Source organism: Mesoplodon mirus, assembly GCF_964341445.2.
Source record: "Mesoplodon mirus genome assembly, chromosome: 2".
In the NCBI taxonomy this organism is placed as follows: Eukaryota; Metazoa; Chordata; class Mammalia; order Artiodactyla; family Ziphiidae; genus Mesoplodon; species Mesoplodon mirus.
The window spans coordinates 123,126,868-123,152,235 of NC_138977.1; the positions used below are offsets into that span (position 1 = coordinate 123,126,868).

At 43.2% G+C, this 25,368-nt stretch overlaps 1 long non-coding RNA gene across 1 annotated transcript in view; it reads right to left on the reverse strand.

The window, feature by feature from the left end:
• The window catches only part of LOC309794828, a 34,686-nt gene that overhangs the window by 8,667 nt on the left and 651 nt on the right, over positions 1–25,368 (reverse strand). Inside the window, exons 2-3 of the long non-coding RNA XR_014292191.1 lie at positions 23,632–23,688; positions 1,870–1,988 (exon numbers count right to left, since the gene is read on the reverse strand). This is a non-coding gene — a long non-coding RNA (uncharacterized lncRNA). The remainder of the gene's footprint in view (positions 1–1,869; positions 1,989–23,631; positions 23,689–25,368) is intronic.

Sequence of the window (25,368 nt, forward strand, 5' to 3'; positions counted from 1 at the left end):
AGCCATGGCCGCTGGGCCTGCGTGTCCGGAGCCTGTGCTCCGCAACGGGAGAGGCCACAGCGGTGAGAAGCCCGCGTACTGAAAAAAAAAAAAAAAAAAAAAAAAAAAAAAGATTGCCCTTCATTGAGGCAAATTTACATTTATAGAGGAAATTTCCATTTGAAAGGGAGTCTCTCTCTGTACCAGAAATAGAAGAATAACTAAATCTCAGGAAACTCTTAATCAATAGCGAAGTCTAAGACTTAAATCTGCACAGCTACCATACCCTTCATTTCTTTTGTTTTTACATAAAGATGGTATTGAACGGGATGTCTTGGGCCATTTCACGGTGTTACTCAATTTCCTGGGTATCTCCCAGACCCACAGAATGTACATGTTATACAACTGTTTGCACAACAGTGTGAAGGTAGTTCGTACCACAAAACTATATACTTAGTGACTTCCCTGATGATCCAGTGGTAAAGAATCCGCCTTACAAAGCAGGGGACTCGGTTTCAATCCCTGGTCATGGAACTAAGAGTCCACATGCCATGAGGCAACTAAGCCTGCACGCCACAACTACTGAGCTCACACACCTCAACTAGAGCCCATGTGCCACAAACTACAGAGCCCACGTGCCCTGGAGCCTGCACACCACAACTACAGTAGAGAAAATCCACATGCCACAAGTAGAGAGAAGCCCGCGCACTGCAACAAAAGATCCCGCATGCCTCAACAAATCTCCCACGTGCCACAACTAAAACCCAACGCAGCCAAAAATAAATAAAAATAAATAAATAATAAATAAAATTTTAAAACTATATAGTTAAAATTATTTAAACGGTAAATGTTGTGTTATGTATTTGTAATTACAATGGGGAAAAAATGTAGTACTGATATATGTTGCAATATGAGTGAACATTAAAAACCATCCTTAGTGAACAAATCCATTCAGAAAAGGCCACCCAGATCCCATACTCATCTTCTCTGTTTTAAATCCATCAAGGTTGTCAAAATGAGGGAAAGTCTCGGTAACAGATCCATAAAAAGAAAACTGGATCAAGATGGAAAAAGACATTTTCATACAGTTGGGATTGCTGGTGAATGTGGAAGTGTGCCTCTGAATTATTATATACCGTGGAAACCATGTGATTTCCTCATTTGGGAGTTATGTGCTGGTTCTGTTAGGGGAAACACTGACTGAAACCGCCCACCCTGGCCAGGAAAAGACAGTAACAGTTTGCATGAGTTATTTTACTACGGGAGATCCTGGTAAGGAACAGGGAACTAACAAGCCACCACCAACCAGAAGAATATGGGAAAGGTCAAAAGGAAAGCGGAGACGCCAGTCCACATGTCCTAACAACCTCCCAGAATCCTCCTCGCTGGAGTCCATCTTGGCTGAGCGTTGCATGTGCCACCAGAAAGCACCCTGAGTCAGAATGATCAGCCAGAGACAACCCAGAAACTACTCCCATCACCATAAAACCCAACTCTTCAAGCCACGTGTCAGAGCAGTCCTCCTAGGTTCCCTGACCCTCCTGCTCTCCGCCCAGGCACCCCATCCCAGTAAAGTCTCTTGCTCTGTCAGCACGTGTGTCTCTGTGGACAATTCATCTCCAAGTGTTAGACAAGAGCCCACTCTTCAGCCCTGGAAGGGGTCCCCCTTCCTGAAACAGTTCCTCAGGAGAGTGTCCCTTTTTTATATAAAACACACTGGAGTATTTTGTGTGACGTTGCAAATGTGAGTGCTTTTTACCATTACTGAAAGTTTTCTGTATGTTTGAAATTACTGGAAAGTAAATCACTTTTCTAAACAACCATATCAATACCATGCCACAAAAGCAGATAAGACTGACAACAAACTTTGTAACAGAGGCCAAAACTTACCCAGACAAAGTCAACTGAAGTTGTGATGCTAATTCCCCTTGTAGGAGTCCACATGGTATTAAGAAGCACTGTGGGAAGAGTATATTAGTAGCCACCATGTCTGGGGTCCTCTGGATGACCTGGTGCAGGAGAAACAGTGAGATTTTAGAAATACAATTTTCCATATCACTTCACAAAAAGTTGTTAGAATAAATAAATTCACTAAAGTTGAAGAATATGAAATCAGTATGCAAACATCAGTTGTGTTTCTATACATTAATAATGAACCATCAGAAAGAAAAATTAAGAAAACAATTCCATTTACAATTGCATCAAAAAGAATAAAATACATAAGAACAAATTTAAGCAAGCACAGGAAAGACCGTACTCAGAAAACTATAAAGCACTGATAAAGAAATTCAAGAAAACACAAACAGAAAAATATTCTATGCTCATGCATTGGAACAATGACTTATTAAAATGTCCATTCCAACCAAAACCATCAACAAATTCACTGCAATCAGGATATAATACCCAATGGAATTTTTCATAGAAATAATTATCCTAATATTAGTATGCACGTGGGAAAAAAGTAACTTCACTATGGAAAACCTGACAATCATGACCTCAACCAGGTGACCAAACTTAAGACTGAAAGTGATAAGTTGCCTGAGACCATGTTCCCTTGATATACAGTGATGAGGAAGCACTTTACCTATGTAATCTGCATCTTCAAAACCCATAACCCCAGCCTAATCATAAGAAAAACACCAACAGGGACTTCCCTGGTGGCGCAGTGGTTAAGAATCCGCCTGCCAATGCAGGGGACACGGGTTGGATCCCTGGTCCGGGAACATCCCACATGCTGCGGAGCAACTAAGCTCGTGTGCTACAACTACTGAGCCTGTGCTCCAGAGCCCCCAAGCCACAACTAATGAGTCCACGTGCCACAACTACTGAAGCCCACGAGCCTAGAGCCCATGCTCTGCAACAAGAGAAGCCACCGCAATAAGAAGCCCGCACACTGCAACAAAGAGTAGCCCCTGCTCACAAGCCCACATGGAGCAACGAAGACCCAATGCAGCCAAAAATAAATAAATAAATTTTAAAAAAGGAAAGCACCAACAAATTCCAGTGCAGGGCAGTCTACAAAATACCTGACCAGTCCTCCTACACTGTCAAGGTCATAGAAACAAAGAGACTCTAAGAAACTGTCAAAGCCCAGAAAAACCTAAACGGACATGATACTACGTGTCATTTAGGATCCTGGAACAAGAAACGGTGTAACAAAGGGAACCTGCATGAAATACAGACTTCAGTTAATAAAGTATCAATGTTTTTTACTTTTGACAATTGTGTAGAAAATGAGAAAGAAGAAAAATTGAAAGTCAAATAAGAGAAACCTACTGTACCAAACGGAAATCTAGAGAAAATGGGCTATTTCCTTCTAAAAATGCATTATGAAAATGGACCCTCAATTAAGGAAAATTAAAAAGACCAATTAACCATGAGTGACCTCCTCCTCCTGCTAGTTATCTTCTCACTGCCATGGGCTTTCCCTCTCCCAGGAGGGGGAATGAACAGGCACAGAGCTGTTCAGATCTCTCTAAGATCTGACCCCACCCAGTGTTTTCATCTCCCCCAGCCACGCATCACCAGTGAGGACACCTCAGGAAGAATCATGGATTATTGATTCAGATGTGTCAACTAGGACTTTTTTATTCCCAGGGGCTGGACACAATTACTTAAGTAAAATAAATTAACATTTATTTTAATGGTAGAACTAAATTAATATTTGCAAGTTTAAGAATGGGTTTGGACCTGGCAGTTTCAGGGGCTCACACTCTCTCAGTGTGACATTACTCCTCTCCAAGCCTTTGTCCTGCTAAGTGACTTTGGGTGACCCCATTCACAGACACAGTCTCTCTCTATATCTGGGGTCTCCAGCAACTCTAGGCTGACAACCACTCACCATCCATTTTCCTAGAAAGGGAAAATGGTTTTCAGAAAGGAGAAAGGTTTTTCCTTTCCTGGTTCCCAAGAAAAGTCACAGATTTAAATGTCTTTGCCCTTGCTTGGGTTACATTTTCATCCTTGAACCCATCACAGGAATCAGAAGATGGAAAATGAGATTGGCTAGACATGGATCATAAACCCATCTTCAAGCCAGGTGGAACATGGGATCAGCCCTCTGGAACTGTTTGGACTGGAAACGGGAGATGTAGTTCCCAAACAAAAGCTGAGATGCTGGACTTGGGGATGAGAACAGACGCTGATTTGTAAAAAGCAGCATATTCCATATCAATGACACCTCATTGCACAGTACAGAATATGACATAAAAGGATGAAAGCGGTTCACTTAGGGCCAGGGACCAAGGCCACACTTCCAGTGCTCTTACTGCCCTCTCATAACAGCAAAAAATTCTTCCTTCCACTTGCTGAAAAACCAGAGTAGGTATCGGTGGTAAACTCAAGTCTCCTGCCTTGGGCATCAGGTCCTCACATCTCAGAGGTAGGCCCGCAATAGCCCATGTGCCCTGAGAAGACACACATACCTTACTCCTGCCCCTGAGAGGTGGGAGCCCTTGAGTCATGCCAGCCCCCTGGCCATATTAATTTACCCATCTCTGAAGAATAATATTGCTCATTTTCTAGTTTCTTCTCTCTCCTTTAATAAGGGAAGAAACCAAATACTAGGGCAGTAAGGAAACTCTTGCTCAATGAAGTAGTAGGAGGCTCAAGAATTATTCCATACCATAGGATCCATGATTGGCAGGCTTTCCAGAGGCCACATGGATGCAAACGGCTCTCCAACACCATGCAGCCTCAGTGTGAACCTCCCATTGGAAGGCCCAGTTGCTTCCATATCTTTGATTCTTAAGGAGTATGAATGTCAAAAGTTTCTTACCACTGGAAGGCCAAAGGATTGCAGGGCCATGGTCTGCTGTAGGGTTGTTGTTTCAGGGACACACTCGAATGCTTACAGGGTTATTACCTCTCTTGGCAAGCTATGAGGCTGCCAAGGGGAGGCCTTTTTCTCAGCCACATGGATGTTGGTAACTGAAACATCTCAAAGGAATGTCTACACTGCCCAGGTAGCTGTTCAGTTGCTCAGCAACATGGTCAGCTCACTAATTGTGCATGGGAGCTTGACAGTTCCCAGGTTGGACTGACCTAGAGGACCACAGATGACTGCCTGGATGGTCAGAGGTCAAGGGCTGTCCTGTCTGAGACTTGATTGTCTGTTGATGCCCACTCAGATGGGACAAAGGATCCATCCAGTCCCAGGAGGGCCCAACCAGCCCTCAAGAAGGCAGTACCTAGGGGCTGGCAGGTCACTCCACCCAGTCCTGTACAAATCTACACACCTCTACTGAGTACTTCCCTATGCTGGAACCTGGGGCTACTGAGGCAGAGTGGGGCCAGCATCACCCTTGCCAGGTGGGACGGCAGAAGGAAACCATGCATGACTTCTGACACCTTCCCCAAAGCTTGACTGAGGATGAGTTGGATTTGAAACAGTCAGAGACAAGAACAGACATTTCATTCTTCTCTCAGAGCCCAGGCCGCGGGGTGGGGGTGGGGGTGGGGGTGGGGGTGCGGTAGAAAAACAGTGGTCCAGCTCAACTCCCTGACTCATGTGTGACCCTGGGCAAACCCTGTCCATCCTGAAGGCCTCAGAGAGAAGGAAAGGGGAGGGCAATGAGGGCCAGTTGTGCTTAAACCTAACTCTAACCCTAACCCCAAGAGCCCTAACCTCTAACCTTAACAGCCTAACAACTCTAATCCCAGACCCCTAGACCCTTAACGCTGACCCCCAAACTCTAATCCCTGACCCTGACCCTTTAACCATAACCCTCTACCCTGACTCTCAAACCCTGCCCCACAACCCTAAACTCTGACCCTAAACCCTCACACTGACTTCAAACCCCAGGCCTAAACCCTGGCCTAGTGGATACCGAGGGATGACTGTATGAACTCTCCAAGAAACCAACGAATTAAATCTTCATGACCTTCAATTTAACAATGGTTTCTTAGATTTAACAGTAAAGCATAAGCAATGAAAGAAAAAAAATAGATAAATTTCAGATTTCTACTTTTCCACATCATACCACCAAAAACATGCTAAAACTAAAAATGAATTCAGTAAAACTGCAGGAAAAAAAATCAATACAAAAAAATCATTTGTGATTCTATACACTAATAATGAACCATCAGAAAGAGAATTTTTTTTAAATCCCATTTACAACTGCATCCAAGAAAATAACTACGAGTAAATTTAACCAAGGACCTGAAAGACCTGCACACTGAAAACTGTAAGACACCAATGAAAGAAACTGAACAGACACAAGTAAATGGAATAATATCCCGTGCTAATGGGTGAAAACAATATTGTTAAAATATGCATTCTGGGCTTCCCTGGTGGTACAGTGGTTAAGAATCCATCTGCCAGTTCAGGGGACACGGGTTCAAGCCCTGGTCTGGGAAGATCCCACATGCCGCGGAGCAACTAAGCCCGTGCGCCACAACTACTGAGCCTGCGTTCTAGAGCCCGCAAGCCACAACTACTGAGCCCACGTGCCACAACTACTGAAGCCCGGGCGCCTAGAGCCTGTGCTTCACAACAACAGAAGCCACTGCAATGAGAAGCCTGCGCACTGCAACAATGAGTAGCCCCCGCTTGCCACAACTAGAGAAACCCGCACACAGCAACGAAGACCCAACGCAGCCAACAATAAATTAAATAAATAAATTTTTTTAAATAAAATATTTTAAATATGCATTCTACCCAATATATGTACACATTCAATGTAATCCCTACCAAAATTCCAATGACGTTTCTCACAGAAACAGAACTATCTTAAGATTTCTGTGAAACTACAAAGGACCCAAAATAGTCAAAGTGACCCTGAGAAAGCAGAACTGGATGGAGGCATCTCGCTCCCTGACTTGACACTACATTACAAAGCTAGTGTGGAATTGACACAAAAACAGGCACACAGACCAGAGGACCAGAATAGACAGCCCAGAAAAATCTTATGGGTGTGTGGTCAGTTAATCCACAAGAAAGGAGCCAAGAACATACACCAGGGAAAGGACAGTCCCCTCGATAAACGGTGCTGGGAAAACTGGACGCCGCAGGCCAAAGAACAACGCTGCGATCTGTCTACACCACACACACAAACTAACTAAAAACCGAGCTTTCCTCAGTTCCTCTGAAGACAGACACCCTCATTGGTCATCCACGCACAGGAACCTTCTCCCCACTTTTCCTCACTTTTCCTCACCTTTTCCTTCAGCGGCACCCCCTCCCGACAGGTCCTGAGGAGATCGGGCTCCTGTCAGAGAGAACGGGACCCCACAATGTCCCAAAGCTGAAGCCTCAGGGGGTCCTGAGGAGACAGGGGCCCCTGTCAGCTGACCGCGGAGCCAAGGCCGCTGGCAAAACGCGAGTTGCCGCGCAGGGTCAGGGAGGCGGGCTCGCGTTCCCTGCCAGCCAGTGGGAACGGAGCAGACCAAGCCGCCCTTACAGTTCAGTGAAGGCCCCGCCCGCTGAGGGCAATTCTGCTGATCCATTACACTGTGGAAATTCAAACTGAAATAGAGCCAAATATCCCATGACTTCTCCAAAATAGTTAAGGAATACTTAACTGGAAACTGTATGAAATGAAATGATGACTGTAGACACAAACTTTAAAACTTACACGAAATTCACTCAAACTTATTAACAGACATTTATTATAAAATGCAAAACTATCAAAATTACAGAGACAAACACAGAAGAAAATCTACATAACCTTGCGTTTGGTCTGTAGACCATGAGCTTGAGTTTTAACACACAACACAATAAGCCAATCCACAAAAGAAAGTCATATTATGGACTTTATAAAATTAAAGATTTGTACTCTAAAAGACCTTATTCAGAAACTGAAAAGCCACAAACTGGGAGAAAAATCTTTGCAAACCACATAACCAATAAAGGATTTGGACTCAAAATAGGCAAAGGCCTCTAAAGCAACCCCATAATAAATGGGGGGCTTCCCTGGTGGCGCAATGGTTGAGAGTCCACCTGCCGATGCAGGGGACACGGGTTCGTGCCCCAGTCCAGGAAGATCCCACATGCCGCGGAGCGGCTGGGCCCGTGAGCCATGGCCACTGAGCCTGCACGTCTGGAGCCTGTGCTGTACAACGGGAGAGGCCACAACGGTGAGAGGCCCGCGTACCGCAAAAAAAAAAAAAAAAAAAAAAAAATGGGTAAGGATTAGAGCACACACCTCACCAAAAAAGATATACAGGTAGTGAAAATCATACAAAAATATGTTCAACATCATGTACCTTTAGGGAATTACAAATTAAAGTCATGAGGTATCACAGTACACCTATTAGGACTGTTAAACTCCAAAAGTATGACAATACCAACTGCTATAGGGTGAGGAACAACAGGAACTCTCCCATTTGCTGGTGGGATGCACATACAGCCACTTTGAAAGACAGTTTGGCAGTTTTTCCCAAAGCTGAACAAGTCTCACCTTGAGATCCAACAATCGTGCTTCCAGTATTTATGCAACTGCTTTGAAAATCTATGTCTAGATATGTGTATATGTACGGCTGAGTCATTTTGCTGTGCACCTGAAACTATCACAATTGTTAATCGACTATACGCCAATATAAAATAAAATTTTTTAAAAAAACAAAGAAAAGGGACTTCCCTGGTGGTGCAGTGGTTAAGAATCCACCTGCCAATGCAGGGGACACAGGTTCGATGCCTGGTCTGAGAAGATCCCACATGCCACGGAGCAACTAAGCCAGTGCACCACAACTACTGAGCCTGCGCTCCAGAGCCCTCAAGCCACAACTACTGAAGCCCACGCCCCTAGAGCCCATACTCCGCAGCAAGAGAAGCCACTGCAATGAGAAGCCCGTGCACCGCAACAGAGTAGCCCCCTCTCACCGCAACTAGAGAAAGCCCATGCACAGCAAGAAGACCCAATGCAGCCAAAAATAAATAAATGAATAAACAAACAAATAAAGAAATAATAAAGAAATCTATAGCCGAATGCAAACAAAGATGCAATTATGCACAGCACCACTACTCATAATGGTTAAGAACTTGAAGAAATCAGGATATCCTTCAGTAGAGGAATGCATAAGGAAAGTGGGGTACATCCAGGTCAAGCAAAGTAGAATATGCCATCCCAAAATATGCCCCTCTGGCATAAGGATTATTTCAGTCTGGTTCAAAAAAAGGAAAAAAAAAAAAAAGAGTCTCAGAAAACTGAGCAGAGGTTGCTCTTTTGTGAAGGATATTTACAATAGAAATCTTCATTTGTAAGGTTGTGTCCCTCTTTGCACAAGAAATAGGATGATTAAATCTCAACTAACTCTTATCAACGTACAAGTCCTGACTTAAATCTGCATACAACCATACCCTTGTTTACTGTGCTTTGCATGATAACCTGCCATAACTGGTTTCACCCCTTCCCCAAGGTCTTTCTTTTGTTTTTATCTGAAGATGGTATTTAAGATGATGGTTTTGGCCATTTCAGGCAGTGACTCAGTTTTTCTGGATAGCTCCCCTGTATACAGGAGATATACATATTATTACGCTTCTGGTTTTCTCCTAGTAATCTGTCTTTTTGTTTTTTTAAGTGGGGGGGGGGGTTCTCAACCAAGAACCTAGAAGGGTAGAGGGAAAATGGTTTTTCCTCCCATACACATGCAATGGAATACCACTCAGCAATAGAAAGGAACGAACCATTAAGCAACTATACTCCAATAAACATTTTTTTAAAAAAGGAGGACCTGAAAGATACTATTCTGAAGAATAACAACACTGTATTTCTAGCAAGTAAAACTTTAAATGAAATAATAAGTATGATGCCGTCAAAAAAAAAAAAGGCATGAACCATCAACCCATGAAAAGACAAGAATAAATCTTATGTATATATTGTTAAGTGGAAGAATCCAGTCTGAGGAGGATGTACAGAGTATGACCCCATTTATAACATTTTGGAAAAGGCAAAACAGTACAGATAAGCAGATCACGGGGTGGGGGTTGAAGTATTCCACACGATACTGTAGGATGGATACCTGTCACTATGCATACATCTAAGCCCATAGATTTGTAGAGTCCAAGGAGTCAATCATAATCTATTCAAATTTATTTAGAGTGTAGGAGTGTCACAGGATGGAATACACTACGCGACAGAATGTAACTGTATAAGAAATGTATGAAAAACCTCACTGTAGGCAGTGGGGCAAAAGGCGCTGACCTAAGTTAACCTTGGAAATCATTGGAATCTGTAGACTAAAGGCTAAATGGACCATACAAAAACAGTGGACCTTATTTTATAAAGTTCTTTCCAGGGTGTAGTAGCTAACAATTCTGAAACCACTGTACATGGAATCTGGAAAAGAGAAATGAATTGATAAATGGCAGATGGTGGGAGCCAGGCTCCTCAGGGTGGGAGTGGGAAGTTACAGATAAGCAAAGGGAGAGCCTCTGCCCTCCTAATCCTGGATCTGAGCTTCCTGGGAGGATGGTGTGGGGAACTGACTGGCCAGTGGAATGCATAGATCTTTACACTGAGAAGGCTCTGCAGATGTATGTACCTCACACCCCACCTTTCCACCCATATCAGCTAGAAACACTCAGACCTCCAAAATCAGCCAATTGCAGCTTTTAAGACATTCTTGCCCCCAAGCAGATAAAAGAGCATGAGGGCCTTGCATTACCCCTAAACTGTCCCAGAATCCAGGCCCTAGGGGTTGGAGCCAGGATGGGGGTGCCTGGGCCTCTGACCAACAGCTGGCTGGAAGAAAGGAGACCAGTCCTGAGGGCAGGGATTCCCTAAAGTCTGTGAGCCCCAGTATCCTGATGGGATTCATCCCCAGTGAGGACATGGGTGGGGCCTGCAGTGGTTCTGTTTTCCACCCAGGCCCCTTTGATGAACCCATGGCAGCACTGGGCTCAGAAGTCTCCTGGTGGTGTTTCAAACTCTACCACAGTGGTTTTACAAAGGAACAAGAGAAAGAAGCTGAGCTCCTGACGGCCACTCCTTCTGGCTCTGAGTTGCTTCCAACAGGACCACAGTCACCTGTAGGTAGCCTGCTGTACCAGCCTGCCCCCACCCGGCCTTTCCTCCTCCTCCCTGCAATAATTCCAGCATGGACCCCTCTCCCAGGACACAGGCATCTGTGCAGCCACTGCATCCCCATCTCACCTTGGGGGCTAACAGGCCCCTCGGAGGACTGGGATCCTACCGCTCCCCACACCCCAGGACGCAGCCCAGACACCCAGGGCCTCCCAGGCTCCCACTCTCCTTCTGCCCCAGTGACTGCCAGCTCCTCCTCCAGAGCCTATAGCCAGTCCCCACACTAATTCTCCTCTACAGCTACAGCCCTGGCCCAGGCTTGATCTTGTGCCTGGTTCTGTAGGCCATGACATAGCTCCCTGCCTCCATGGTGCATCTCACATCCCACCCCAATGTGCTCTTCCTGAAGCATAAATGAGACCTCCTGTAATCCCCCAAAGGTTTCCCCACTTTTGCTGGGGTGTGTGGTGGGAGAAGTGTTTGCCAAGGCCCTGAGAGCCCCCGGCATCCCCACTACGCTGCTGGCTCCTGGGTTCCCTGTCACTGAGCACCTCAGCAGGCCAGGAAACAGACATAGCACAAAACCCCAGAACCGCTCACCTCAGGAGGGGGCTGTCACTGTTGCTGTCTGATCAAAGAGAGCAGAGAAGGGTTCCCCAGCTGGGACACAAACACTGCACAAGTGGCCTCTCCCTCACCCATCACATCACCCCAGTGGGACTTGAGGGAAGGAAGGACTGAGGCACATGTTAGTTCCTAAGCAGGATGGTGTGGGCTCAGTCGTGTCCCCTCAAATTCACATGCTGAATCCCTAACCCCCAGGACCCCAGGATGTGGCTATATTTGGAGATGGAGTTTTTAAAGAGGAGATGAACAATGGAACAGGATAGCAAGCCCAGAGATAAATCCATGCACCTAAGGTTATCTAATCTTTGACAAAGGAGGCAAGAATATACAATGGAGAAAAGACAGTCTCTTCAATAAGTGATGCTAGGAAACCTGGACAGCTACAAGTAAAACAATGAAACTAGAACACTACCTAACACCGTATACAAAAATGGATTAAAGACCTAAATGTAAGGCTGCACGCTATAAAGCTCTTAGAGGAAAACATAGACAGAACACTCTACGACATAAATCGCAGCAAGATCTTTTTTGACCCACCTCCTAGAGTAATGAAAATAAAAACAAAACTAAACCAGTGGTACCTAATGAAACTTAAAAGCTTTTGCACAGCAAAGGAAACCATAACCAAGACAAAAAGACAACCCTCAGAATGGGAGAAAATATTTACAAATGAAGCAACTGGCAAGGCATTAATCTCCAAAATATACAAACAGCTCATGCAGCTCAATATCAAAAGAACAAACAACCCAATCGAAAAATGGGCAGAAGACCTAAATAGACATTTCTCCAAAGAAGACATACAGATGGCCAACAAACACATGAAAAGATGCCCAACATCACTAATCATTAGAGAAATGCAAATCAAAACTACAGTGAGGTATCACCTTGCACTAGTCAGAATGGCCATGATCAAAAAATCTACAAATAAACGCCGGAGAGGCTGTGGGGAAAAGGGAGCCGTCTTGCACTGTTGGTGGGAATGTAAATTGATACAGCCACTATGGAGAACAGTATGGAGGTTCCTTAAAAAACTAAAAATAGAACTACCATATGATCTAACAATCCCACTCCTGGGCATATACCCTGAGAAAACCATAATTCAAAAAGATACATGCACCCCAATGTTCACTGCAGCACTATTTACAATAGCCAGGACATGGAAGCAACCTAAATGTCCATCAACAGAGGAATGGACAAAGATGATGTGGTACATATATACAATGGATTACTACACAGTCATAAAAAAGAATGAAACTGTGCCATTTGCAGACACATGGATAGACCCAGACACTGCCATACAGAGTGAAGTAAGTCAGAAAAAGAAAAACAAATACTGTATATTAACGCATATATGTGGAATTTAGAAAAATTGTATAGATGAACTTATTTACAAAGCAGAAATAGATACACAGACGTAGAGAACAAACATATGGATACCAAGGGGGGAAGGGAAGGGTGGGATGGATTGGAAGATTAGGATTGACATATATATACTACTATGTATAAAATAGATAACTAATGAAAACAAAGTGTATAGCACAGGGAATTCTACTGAATGCTCTGTGGTGACCTAAATGGGAAGGAAATCCAAGGAAGAGGGGAATATATGGATATGTGTGGTTGATTCACTTTGCTGTACAGCAGAAAATAACACAACATGGTAAAGCAACTATACTCCAATTTAAAAAGAAAAAATAGGGCTTCCCTGGTGGTGCAGCAGGGGACAAGGGTTCAAGCCCTGTTCCAGGAAGACCCCACATGCCGCGGAGCAACTAAGCCCGTGCACCACAACTACTGAGCCTGCGCTCTACAGCCCGCGAGCCACAACTACTGAAGCCTGTGCACCACAACTACTGAGCCCATGTGCCACAACTACTGAGCCTGCACTCTACAGCCCATGCTCTGCAACAAGAGAAGCCACCGCAATGAGAAGCCCATGCACCACAACGAAGAGTAGCCTCCACTCATGGCAACTACAGAAAGCCCGCATGCAGCAATGAACACCTAACACAGCCAAAAATAAATAAATAGAATAAATTTATTTTAAAAAATAGAGGTGATCAAGGTAAAAATGAGGTCACTAGGGTAGATCTTAATCCAATAGGATTGATGTCCTACAAGAAGAGATTAGGACACAGATAGGCACAGGGGAAGACTATGTGAGGACAGGGGGAAAAGATGGCTGTCTACATGCCAAGGAGAGAAGCCTCAGGAAACACCAATCTGCAGACACCTTGATCTCAGACAGCATCCAGGACTGGGAGATGTCTGTTGTTTAAACTGTCTGTTCTGTGGTATTTGTTATGGCAGCCCCTGAACAGACTCACACAATTATGGACAATTATACTTAAACCTAACTCTAACCCTGACGGTTCTCACCACTTTCATCCCACATGGTCTAAGAAGTCCTAGCCATAGTAATTAGATTTAAAAAAGAAATAAAAGGAATCTCATGACAGAGGAAAAACTGTCACTGTTTGTGGATGACATGATACTCTATACAGAAAATCTTGAAGACCACACCCAAAACCAAATAGAACTCATCAGAAGGTTCAGTTAAGCTGCAGGATACAAAATTAATTTACAGAAATCGGTTACATTTCTATACAGTCACAACAAACTGTCAGAATGAGAAATTAAGAAATCTCAATGACATAAGAAATCTCTTTGTTAATGACAATGACATTAACAAAGATAAAATACCTAGGAATACATCTAACCCAGAAGGTAAAAGACCTATACTCAGAAAACTGGAAGACATTGATGAAAGAAATGAAGATGACACAAACAAATGGAAATATACACCGTGCTCCTGGATTAGAAGAATTCATATTGTTAAAATGATTCCACACCCCAAGGCAATTTAGAGATTCAATGCCATTTCTGTCAAAATACCAATGGAATTTTTCGGAGAACTAGAACCAAGAGTTCTAAAATGTGTATAGAAACACAAAAGAACCTGAATTGTCAATACAGTCTTAAGAAAGAAGCACAAACCTAGACATATCATGCTCCCTGATCTCAAACTATACTACAAATCTAAAATCATCAAGACAATATGGTATTGGAACAAAAGAAATACACACATGCCCATGGGACAGAATTGACAGCCAAGAAATAAACCCATGCTTACATGGTCAATTCATCTATGACAAAGGAGGTGACAACATACAATGGGGAAAATATAACCTCTTCGATAAATGGTGTTGAGAAAACTGGACAGCTACATGCACAAGAATCAAACTGGAATCCTTTCTTATACCATCTAAAAAACTAACCTCAAAATGAATCAAACACTTCAGTATAAGACCTGAAGCCATAAAACTCCTAGAAGAAAACATAGGCAGTACAATGACATAAGTTTTAGCAATATTTGTTGGATCTGTCTCCTCAAGCAAGGGAAATAAAAGCAAAATAAACCAATGGGACTCCATCCAACTGAAAAGCTTTTCAACTGCAAAAAAAACCATCCACAAAACAAAAGGGCAGCCTATTGAATGTGAGAAATATTTGCAAGCAATATAGCTGGAAATGGTTCATACACAAATAGACCAAGAACTCACTCACACAACTCAACCTCCAGAAAAACAAAAATCCAAATAAAAAATTGGCAGAAGACTGAACATGTTTCCAAATAATATATAAAGATGGCCAAAAGACACATGAAAACATGGTCAGCATCACTCATCATCATGGAAATGCACATCCAAACCACAATGAGATTATCACCTCACACCTGAAAGAATGGCTATCATCCAAAAGATAACAAATAAAAAGTATTGCTGAGGATGTGGAGAAAAGGGAATCCTCATTCCCTTTTGCTGGGAATGCTCATTGGTAAAGCCACTATGGAAAACAGTATGGAGGTTCCTCAAGAAATTAAAAATAGACATAGCATATGATGCAGGTATTACACTTGGGGGTATCTTTCTGAAGGAAACCAAAAAACGAATTCAAAAAGATATACACACCCTTATGTTCATGGCAGCTTTATTGGCAATAGTCAAGATATGGAAGCCAGCACAGTATCCATTGATAGAAAAACAAAGAAAGTTTCATATATATAGTTTCTCTCTCTCTCTCTCTCTCTCTCTCTCTCTCTCTCTCTCTCTCTCTCTCTATATATATATATATATATATATATATATATAAAAGAAAAAAGAACGTAAAAAAGAACAAAAAAAAAGAAATCTTACGAGAACATGAATGGATCTAGAGGGCATTATGCTAAGTGAAATATGGCAGACAGAGAAAGAGAATTACCTTATGATGTCACTTATATATAGAATCTACAAAACAAAACAAATGAAAACAAAACAAAATGAAACAAATGAACAAACACAACAAAGCAGAAAGGGATTCATAGATCCCAAGAACATGCTGATGGTTAGCAGATGGGAGGGGTGGTGGAGGGATGAGTGCAATAGGTGAGAAAGATTGAGAGGTTCCAAACTCCTGTTATAAAACAAATGTCATGGGGTGTGAAGTACAGCACAGGGAATAGAGTCCATAATACTGTAATGACATTGTATGGTGACAAATAGTAACTAGACTTATCTTGCTGATCATTTTGTAGTGTATAAAAATATCAAGTCACTATGTCATATACCAGAAAACTAATATGTAATATTGCCCGTCAAGTATACATCAATTTTAAAAAAGAAGAAAAAATACTATCTTAAAAAAAAAGAGTGTAGGGGAATTCCCTCGCAGTCCAGTGGTTAGGACTCCATGCTTTCAGTGCTGAGGGTGCGGGTTCGATCCCTGGTTGGAGAACTAAGATCCTGCAAGCCTCACAGCGCAGCCAGAAACATTTTTTTAATTAAAAATTAAAAAACAAAAGTGTAGTGAGATAAAGAGTAGATGTAGAAGAAACTTTGAAAGGATGAGGGTTGAAAGGTCAAGTGTCCGCTGAAGTTTGACTTTCAAGTGGCCCAGACAGATTGAGGATTTGAAGAGGAACAGCCATGTGATGCTAATGGAACATTATTTGTTTCTTTGCTTAAATAAGGTTTATCATTTTTTTAAAGAAGTTTTGAGTTCACAGCAAAATTGGGCAGAGTACAGAGAGGTACTATATGCCCCCTGCTCTGCTGTTACTGCTCTCCCCACCTACCCCCTCCCCACCCACACAGGTGCTCAGAGTTTCCCTCTCCCCAACTATCCTATCAACATTCTGTGTGTTGGTCACTATCGATGAATCTACATGGACACATCATGATCACCAGAATCCAGAGTTTACACTCCTTGTGTTGCACAGTCTATGGGTTTTGACAAATGTGTCTCGCCATGAATGTATCACACTGAATAGTTTCACTGCCTTAAAAATCCTCAGTGCTCAACCTGTTTATCATGCCCCACCCCTCAACCCTGCCACAAACCCTTGGCAACCCACCCTTTCTTTGGTTTGCCTTTTCCTGAATGTCACATGTGGTTGGTACCCTAAGCTATGCCACCTTTCCAGATTGGCTTATTTTGGTGAGTGATATGCACTTAGGGTGCCCCTCCCGTCTCCCCATGGCTCCATATCTCTCTCATATCTTTTCAGTGCCAAAGAACATTCTGTTGCATGGATGGAGACCAGTCTGTGTGTCCATTCACCTCCTGAAGGACATCTTGGTTGCTTCCAAGTTTTGGCAGTTATGAATAAAGCTGCCATAAATGTCCCATACAGGTTTCTGTAGAGATATAAGCATTTGACTCATTTAGGTCCATCAATACCAAGGAATTCAAGAGCTGTATCTTAGGGTACAAATGTGTTTCATTTTGAAACACACAGCCCATGTTCACAGAGCTTCTAAAGATGGTAGCTGAGAGCATATCAGCATGCTGAGGAATCAAGCCAAGGAAGGAGGTAGAATTCAAAGATGCCAACAAGGAAGATGTGGCCAAGACAGAACCTGACCTCCACCCTCTTAGAGCTGAAGGCTGGTCCTGAGAATTAAACAGACACAAGACAGATTCACAGAAGGGAACCATACACATTTATTTCCCACAAGTTTTACCTGACCCAGGGCGCCCTCCTAAGGAAATGAAGAAAGACCCAGAGAAGTGGCAAAACCTAAATTCTTTTCTGTTAGGTTGAACAAAGAGAGGTAATGTGGAAAAGGAACTACACTAAGTGAAGAAGCTAAGGAAGATGAGAATTAGGTTGAACACGGTCTGTTTGTACAGAATTCTCTCATTCTCCACTCTCTGCCCTTGACGATCACAATGTCACTCTCCTTCCAGGAGAGGGAAGATGTCTTCTTGGTGGGGCGGCGGGGGTGGGGGGTGGGGGGGCATGACATGTTATCTGTTGCTTCCAGGAAAAAGAAGGGGAAGGCTCAGCATACCCTTCTGCACCTGGTGTACTGGGTGGGGGGGAATGTTGTTTTTGCTTTGTTTTTTGAAGTGTCTGTAGCTCAAGACAATATTCTGGTTTCCTTTACATCTAAGTCCTTTACCTGGCGTCTGGCTTCTGGCAGGAGGAGGGGCACATTTTTCTAACATGATGGACTGGACAGGCAGAGGAGGATAAGATGCGTGCGGGCCCGTGCCTGTTCTCGTCTCATGTGTTGGGAAGATGATCCTGCTTTTGCCAGATGGGATCTGTCCATGAACAATCTAGCAAGATATCAGCTGAAAAGAGGAAAAGCAAAGGTCAGAAGAACGTGGAGAAGATGGATGATAGATGCTGGGGTTTCCTGAGCAATGATTTCATCAGAGGCACATGCACATCCCTGGTCTCTGGACCACCATGTTTAAGGGTGATTTGGTGTGTAGGTCATTTTCAATGTATGGTGGTACCATCAGGCCATTTCGGGGTACTGTCTCTGGCTCATCTAAGTGGTGCCGTCAAGCCCATGTAAGACGGGGCTCACCCAGGGATGCCATGGTGCCAGAGAAAGGGAGACAGAGGTATGTCATTGAGCTTAAGGTATTTCTAAGAGAGTGACTTCTCTGAAGTGGCTGAGGTAGGAAAGCAAATGAATAACTGTCTCCTTGTTTGTTGGGTATGGGAATGGGGGCATTGTTTATCTTCTGGACGAGGTGAAAAAACTCTTAAAGTGAAGGTGTTTCTACAAGGGGTCTGTCAGGATGAGAGGGTGCAGATCAGTCCATATGCCAAGAAATCCAGAGAATCTATAATGGCTCAGACTCAGGCCTTTTCTCAGAAATAGCCAGAGAGAGGAGTTGGCTTTGGTCATCACAAAGCTAACTGGCACCTCAGTAGTCTCGACAGAAAGTCCCCAAAATGAATTGATTTGCAGGGGCCAGCACGCCTGCAGCCCTCTGCCCTCACGTCTCAGCCCCCAGGTGGGGTACCTTTCACAGGAGAGATTTATTTCTTCCTAAAAAGAGGTAAAAAGTGTCTCTCTTGCATGGCTCTTTTCTTAAGTAACATTAATTCAAAACAATCAATATGTCACTAAGGCATATTTTGAGGGAAATGCCCTCAAATGCCCCCACTCCCCTGATTACAGGGGAGACTTCAGGGTCCTCTTAGGTGGGAAGCACGAGGACCAACCATCTGCATCCAGGATCCCATCTGTAAGACCACATAGATGTGAAATCAACATAAATGTAAACAAATCTGCTTGTGTGTGAGAGACAGAGACAGAGATAGAGACAGATAGACCCTGAGAGAGATGCACCAAACCATTCAAGATGGTCACCTCTGGGGGTGGGATTGGCAAACCTCTTTTCTTTAGGTAATATTTCAATTTTTTATAACATGTATTACTTTAATAATTATAAAAAGATTACAATCATATGTCAAGTGTGATCCATTTATCACTCATCTATGGAGTAATTAAAGTACAATATTTTATTTTTAAAATAAAAATGATTTATTAAAAGATTTATTACAAGGACAATAAACATTTATAACAGTAAAGTAATGAATTCTAAAGGAATTAAGAATCAAGTAAATAACAAAAGTTTTTGGTGACTCAGTACCAGGCCAGCTAGGTGGCAGTACATGGCAGGGTCGGGGCAAGTTTCTCTAGGAGGTTGTGTGTGTTCTGAATCAGCCTCCAATAGAGGTGAGGAAAAAGGTGTACAAGAATTGTACACTGAAAACATGCAGATTAGAAAAGACAGTCTAGTTATTTATTTTATTTATTTATTTACTTATTTTTCTATTTATTTATGGTTGCGTTGGGCCTTCGTTGCTGCACACAGGCTTTCTCTAGTTGCGGAAAGCGGGGGCCACTCTTCATTGCCGTGCGCAGGCTTCTCATTGCGGTGGCTTCTCTTGTTGCGGAGCATGGGCTCTAGATGCACGGGCTTCAGTAGTTGCAGCATGCGGGCTCAGTAGTTGTGGCTCACGGGCTTAGTTGCCCCGCGGCATGTGAGATCTTCCTGGACCAGGGATCGAACCCGCGTCCCGTGCATTGGCAGGTGGATTCTTAACCACTGCACCACAAGGGAAGTCCCCAATGGAATATTACTCAGCCATAAAAAGAAACGAAATTGAGCTATTTGTAATGAGGTGGATAGACCTAGAGTCTGTCATACAGAGTGAAGTAAGTCAGAAAGAGAAAGACAAATACCATATGCTAACACATATATATGGAATTTAAGGGGAAAAAAAGATCATGAAGAACCTAGGGGTAAAACAGGAATAAAGACACAGACCTACTTGAGAATGGACTTGAGGATATGGGGAGGGGGAAGGGTAAGCTGTGACAAAGCGAGAGAGAGGCATGGACATATATACACTACCAAACGTAAGGCAGATAGATAGTGGGAAGCAGCCGCAGAGCACAGGGAGATCAGCTCGGTGCTTTGTGACCGCCTGGAGGGGTGGGATAGGGAGGGTGGGAGGGAGGGAGATGCAAGAGGGAAGGGATATGGGAACAGATGTATATGTATAACTGATTCACTTTGTTATAAAGCAGAAACTAATAAAAAAAAAAACACAAGGGAAGTCCCGTCTTGGGTGTTCTGGATGACCTGGATGTGGTAGAAACAGTGGGATTTCTAATTCCAGTTTTCCACATCAACCCACCAAAAATCTATTAGAGAAATTAAGAAAACAACCCCATTTACCGTAACATCAGAAGAACAAAATACCTAGGAATAAACTTACCCAAAGATGTGAAAGACCAGCACACTGAAAATCTTATGACATTGATGAAGAAATTGAAGACGTAAATAAATGGAAAGATATCCTGTGCTCATGGATAGAAAGAATTTGTAGTGCTAAAATGTTCATTCTACCCAAATATACACATTCAATGCAATTCCTACAAAAATGCCAAAGGCATTTTTCACAGAAACTGAACAAACAGTCCTGACATTTGTATGGAACCACAAAGGACCCTGAACAGCCAAGGGGATCCTGAGAAAGAAGAACAGCAGCTGGAGGAAACTCACTCCCTGACTTCAAACCATATTACGAAGCTACAGTAACCAAACAGTGTAGAAATGACACAAAAAGAGACAAAGGGGCTGTAAGAATGGAATAGAGAGCCCAAGAATAAGCCCACACACATGTACTCAGTTAATTTATGCCAAAGCTGCCAAGGACATACACCAGGGAAAGGACAGTCCCCTCAATAAACTGCCTGGAAAATGGAACATCACAAGCCAAAGGAGGACACCGGACACTGCACCACACACAAAACTCACTAAAACCCACAATTTTCCACATCAAGCTCCTCCTCTGCTGGGTCCTCTGAAAACAGACACCACCCCCAGGCAGTCGGCCAGGCAGTCAGCACAGCAAGCTTCTCCCCACTTTTTCCTCACCTTTTTCTCCCATGGAGGCACCTCCCAGCCAGTCCTGAGGAAACCGAGCTCGTCTCAATGTGGATGCAGCCCTGCATTGTCCCGAAGCCAAATCCTTGTAGGTTCCTGAGGAGGCCAGGCTCCTGTCAGCTGTGCACAGGGCCAGCCCTGTGTGCAGAAAAGGCAGGTGCGCACTGGTAAGAGGGGCGGGCTTGTCACCCTATACTGGCAAAGTGGGAAATGCAGGCTGCACCCACTCCCAGTTCAGAGGAGACCGAGTTCCCTGCTGGCTGTCCTGCTGAATCCACTAATGTTTGGAAATTCAAACATATGGCAGCAAATATGCCATGGCTTCTTGAAAAATAGGTATAGAACAATCAGAAACCATATGCAATGAAATGAATGTAGATACAGACTTTGCAACTTACACCAAAAGTCATTCCAAAGTGTCCACAGACAAATTTAAAATATAAAACTATAAAAACTATAAAAGAAAACACAGAAGAAAATCTACATGACCATGGGTTTGGTCACATAGATCATGAGGTTTGACTTTTAACACACAACACAAAAAGCCAATGCACAAAAGGAAAAAAGTTAAAAACATGTTCTTTGTAAATTTATATTTTTTATTGAAGTATAGTTGATTTACAATGCTGTGTTAATTTCTGCTGTACAGCAAAGTGACTCAGTTATGATACACATATATACATTCTTTTCCATTATGGTTTATCCCAGTAACGTGTTCTTTATAAAATTAAAAATTTCTACTCGGTGAAATGCCTTTTTCAGAAAACTGAAAAACAAGCAACAAACTGGGAGAAAAATATTTGCAAAACACATATCTGATAAAGAATTTGTACTCAAATTATACAAAGAACTATAAAACAAAAAACTGCATTAAAAATGGGTAAAGGGGCTTCCCTGGTGGCGCAGTGGTTCAGAGTCCGCCTGCCGATGCAGGGGACACAGGTTCGTGCCCCGGTCCGGGAAGATCCCATATGCCGCGGAGCAGCTGGGCCAGTGAGTCATGGCCGCTGAGCCTGCGCGTCCGGAGCCTGTGCTCCGCAACGGGAGAGGCCACAACAGTGAGAGGGTAAAGATCTGAATAGATGTCTGGCCAAAGAAGATAAACAGACAAAAACATGATCAACATCATATACCATTAGGGAATCACAAAGTAAATCAAGACAGCGATACGGACCTATTAGAACCACTAACCTCCTCCCACAATGACGACCCTGATCACTGGAGGGTGGGGAACAACAGCAGCTCTCCTTCATCGCTGATGGAACGCGTAGACGGCCTTGAGATACAGTTTGGCAGGATTTTCCAAAGCCAAACAAGTCTCACACCTTGAGATCCATCAATCACACCTTCAATATTTACACAACTGCTTTGTAAAACTCTATCCAAACAAAAACAAGGATGCTATTGTACACGGAAGCTCTACTCATAATGTCTAAACCTAAATGGAATCAGGATGTCTTCAGTAGATGAATGCATAAGCAAACTGGGGTATATCCATGTGAAGGGGAGCAAAATGTGAAACACCAAAAGATGGAATTTCTAGAGACCCTAAAGAGCTAAAACAATTTTTCTAAAGAAATTCAAAGTTGCAGGGTCATACTGCCCAATTTCAAATGTTAGTACACAGCAACGGTAAATACAATACTCCCCTCTCCTGAAGTGTGGGTGCCACACAGTGACTTCATCCTAAAGAAGACACACAGTACAGACTTAGGGAAAAAGTAACTTCACAGTGGGGAAAATCTGACAAACACTACCTGAGCCAGAAGGGCAAAGCTAACATGAACAGTGATAAGTTGCCTTGATGTATGTTCCCATGATATAAAGTCATAAGAAAGCACTTTACCCTTGTGATCTGCTTCCTCAAAACTCATGACCCCATTTTAATCACAAGAAAAACACCAAGTAAATCTCAATGCGGGACAGTCTACGAAATACCTGACTAGTCCACCTCAACACTGCTGAGGTCATAGAGTGAAGGACAGTGTGAGAAAATGTCAAAGACAAAACATACTAAAGTGACATTATGACTCAATGCCATGGGATACCCTGGATGGGATCCTAGGACAGAAAATGGGAGAATGAAGGGAACCCAAATAAAATATGGATTTTAGTTAACAATAAGGTACCCATATTTGTTTGTTAATTTTGACAATTCTGTTGAAAACTAGAGAAAGAGGAAAAATTAAAACTCAAATAAGAGAAACCTATTGCTTTAAACTGGAAATCCACAGGAAATTGGTGATTTCCTAGCAAAAACACACAATAACAAAATGCATGCTAAAATAAGGAAAATACAAACAAACCAACTCGCCTCCCAGGGACTTCCTTCCCCTGTTGGTTGTCCTCTCATTATTCTGGATTCTCACTCCTGGACAGGAAAGGAAAAGGAACAGAGATGTTCAGCAGCCCCTGTAAGGTCTGACTCCCACCCAGCATCTGCATCTCCCCCAGCCACGCCCAGCTGAATAAGGACACACTCTCAGAGGGATTCCCAGGGATCACTGATTCTGTGTCACCTAGGAGTTTTGTTTGTTTGTTTGTTTCTGGAGTATAGTTGCTTTACAACGTTGTGTTAGTTTCTGCTGTACAGCAAAGTGAATCAGCCTTACGTACACATACATCCCCTCCCTCCTGGATGTCCTTCCCAGCCAGGTCACCACAGAACACCAAGTAGAGTTCCCTGTGCTATACAGTAGGTTCTCACTAGTTACCTATTTTATACATAAACCTAGAACATCATAGTTTTAATTCACAGAAACGTCAAAGTCTATTTAGGGAGGCCTATGTGTCTAGGAGTCAAGGGTGGCCTCTGGCTAGTGGCTAGCAGGAAGCCAGGGCCTCAGTCCTACTGCTGCAAGGAAATGAATTCTGTCAACAACCTGAGTGAGGGTGGAACTGGATCCTTCCCAGTCGAGACTCCAGATGCGAACACAGCCCTAGCCAATACCTCGAATGCAACCCTACAGAGGACCCACCAAGCTATGCCCAGGCTCCTCACCCACAGACGCTGAGATCATAAATCATAAAACTTAGTTTTAAGTTACGAAGTTTGTGGTATTTGTTATGAAGAGCTATAAATCTAATACAGACTGTATTTATTTGCTAGGGCTGCCATAATAAAGTACCACAGATTGTGTGGTTTAAGCAACAGAAATTTACTTTCTGACAGTTCCAAAGGCCAGAAGTCCAAGATCAAAGTGTTGGCAGTGCTTGTTTCTCCTCAGGCCTTTCTCCTTGGCTCCTAGATGGCCACCTTCTCACCATGTGTGCACATGGTTTTCCCTCTGTGCCTGTGTGTCCCAATCTCTTTTCTAAGGACACCAGTCACATTGGATTAGAGCCCACCCAAATGACCTCATTTTAACTTAATTATATCTTTAAAAGCACTGTCTCCAAATAAAATCACATTATGACCTACTGAGGGTTAGGCCTTCAATATATGAATTTTGGGGAGGACCCAATTCAGCCCATAACAAGAACCACTGGAAGGGAGAAGATGTTTTTTGTTTTTCTGAGGTGTTAGCAAAGTGTGGAGATCCAAAGCTCAGGCTCAGAGTCAGACCGATAGCTCTGAATCTTGGCTCTGTGGCTGTTTAGTTGTGTTACTTTGGATATGCTACTTTACATTCTGACATTTCTTTGTCCGCAATAAAAAATAATAAGACTACCTACTTCAAAGGGTTGTTGTGTTAACCAAATAAAATAATCCATTTAAAGGGCTTGATCTAGTGCCTGGCAGGTGATAAACTAGATAAACCTCAGCTATCATTAAATGGTTACTATTAACATTCATGGTTAGTGTGTACTGGTGAGAAGGTGGTAGAAGCTTAGACTGTCGTCGTCAGAACTTGGGAAAACTGACTCGTTATAGACTCATCACATTTAAGGCTCGGAGACACACCGTGGAGTCTGCCTTGGGCCTGGTCTCCTTAAAGGAGAGCCTTAGAAAGGAGGTCGGGTGCATAAGCCTTAACAAGGGAAGGCTCTGGGGAGGAGGATGTGAAGAAAGCAGGAGAAAGCAGCAGGGATGTGGTCTTTGCTTAAGACT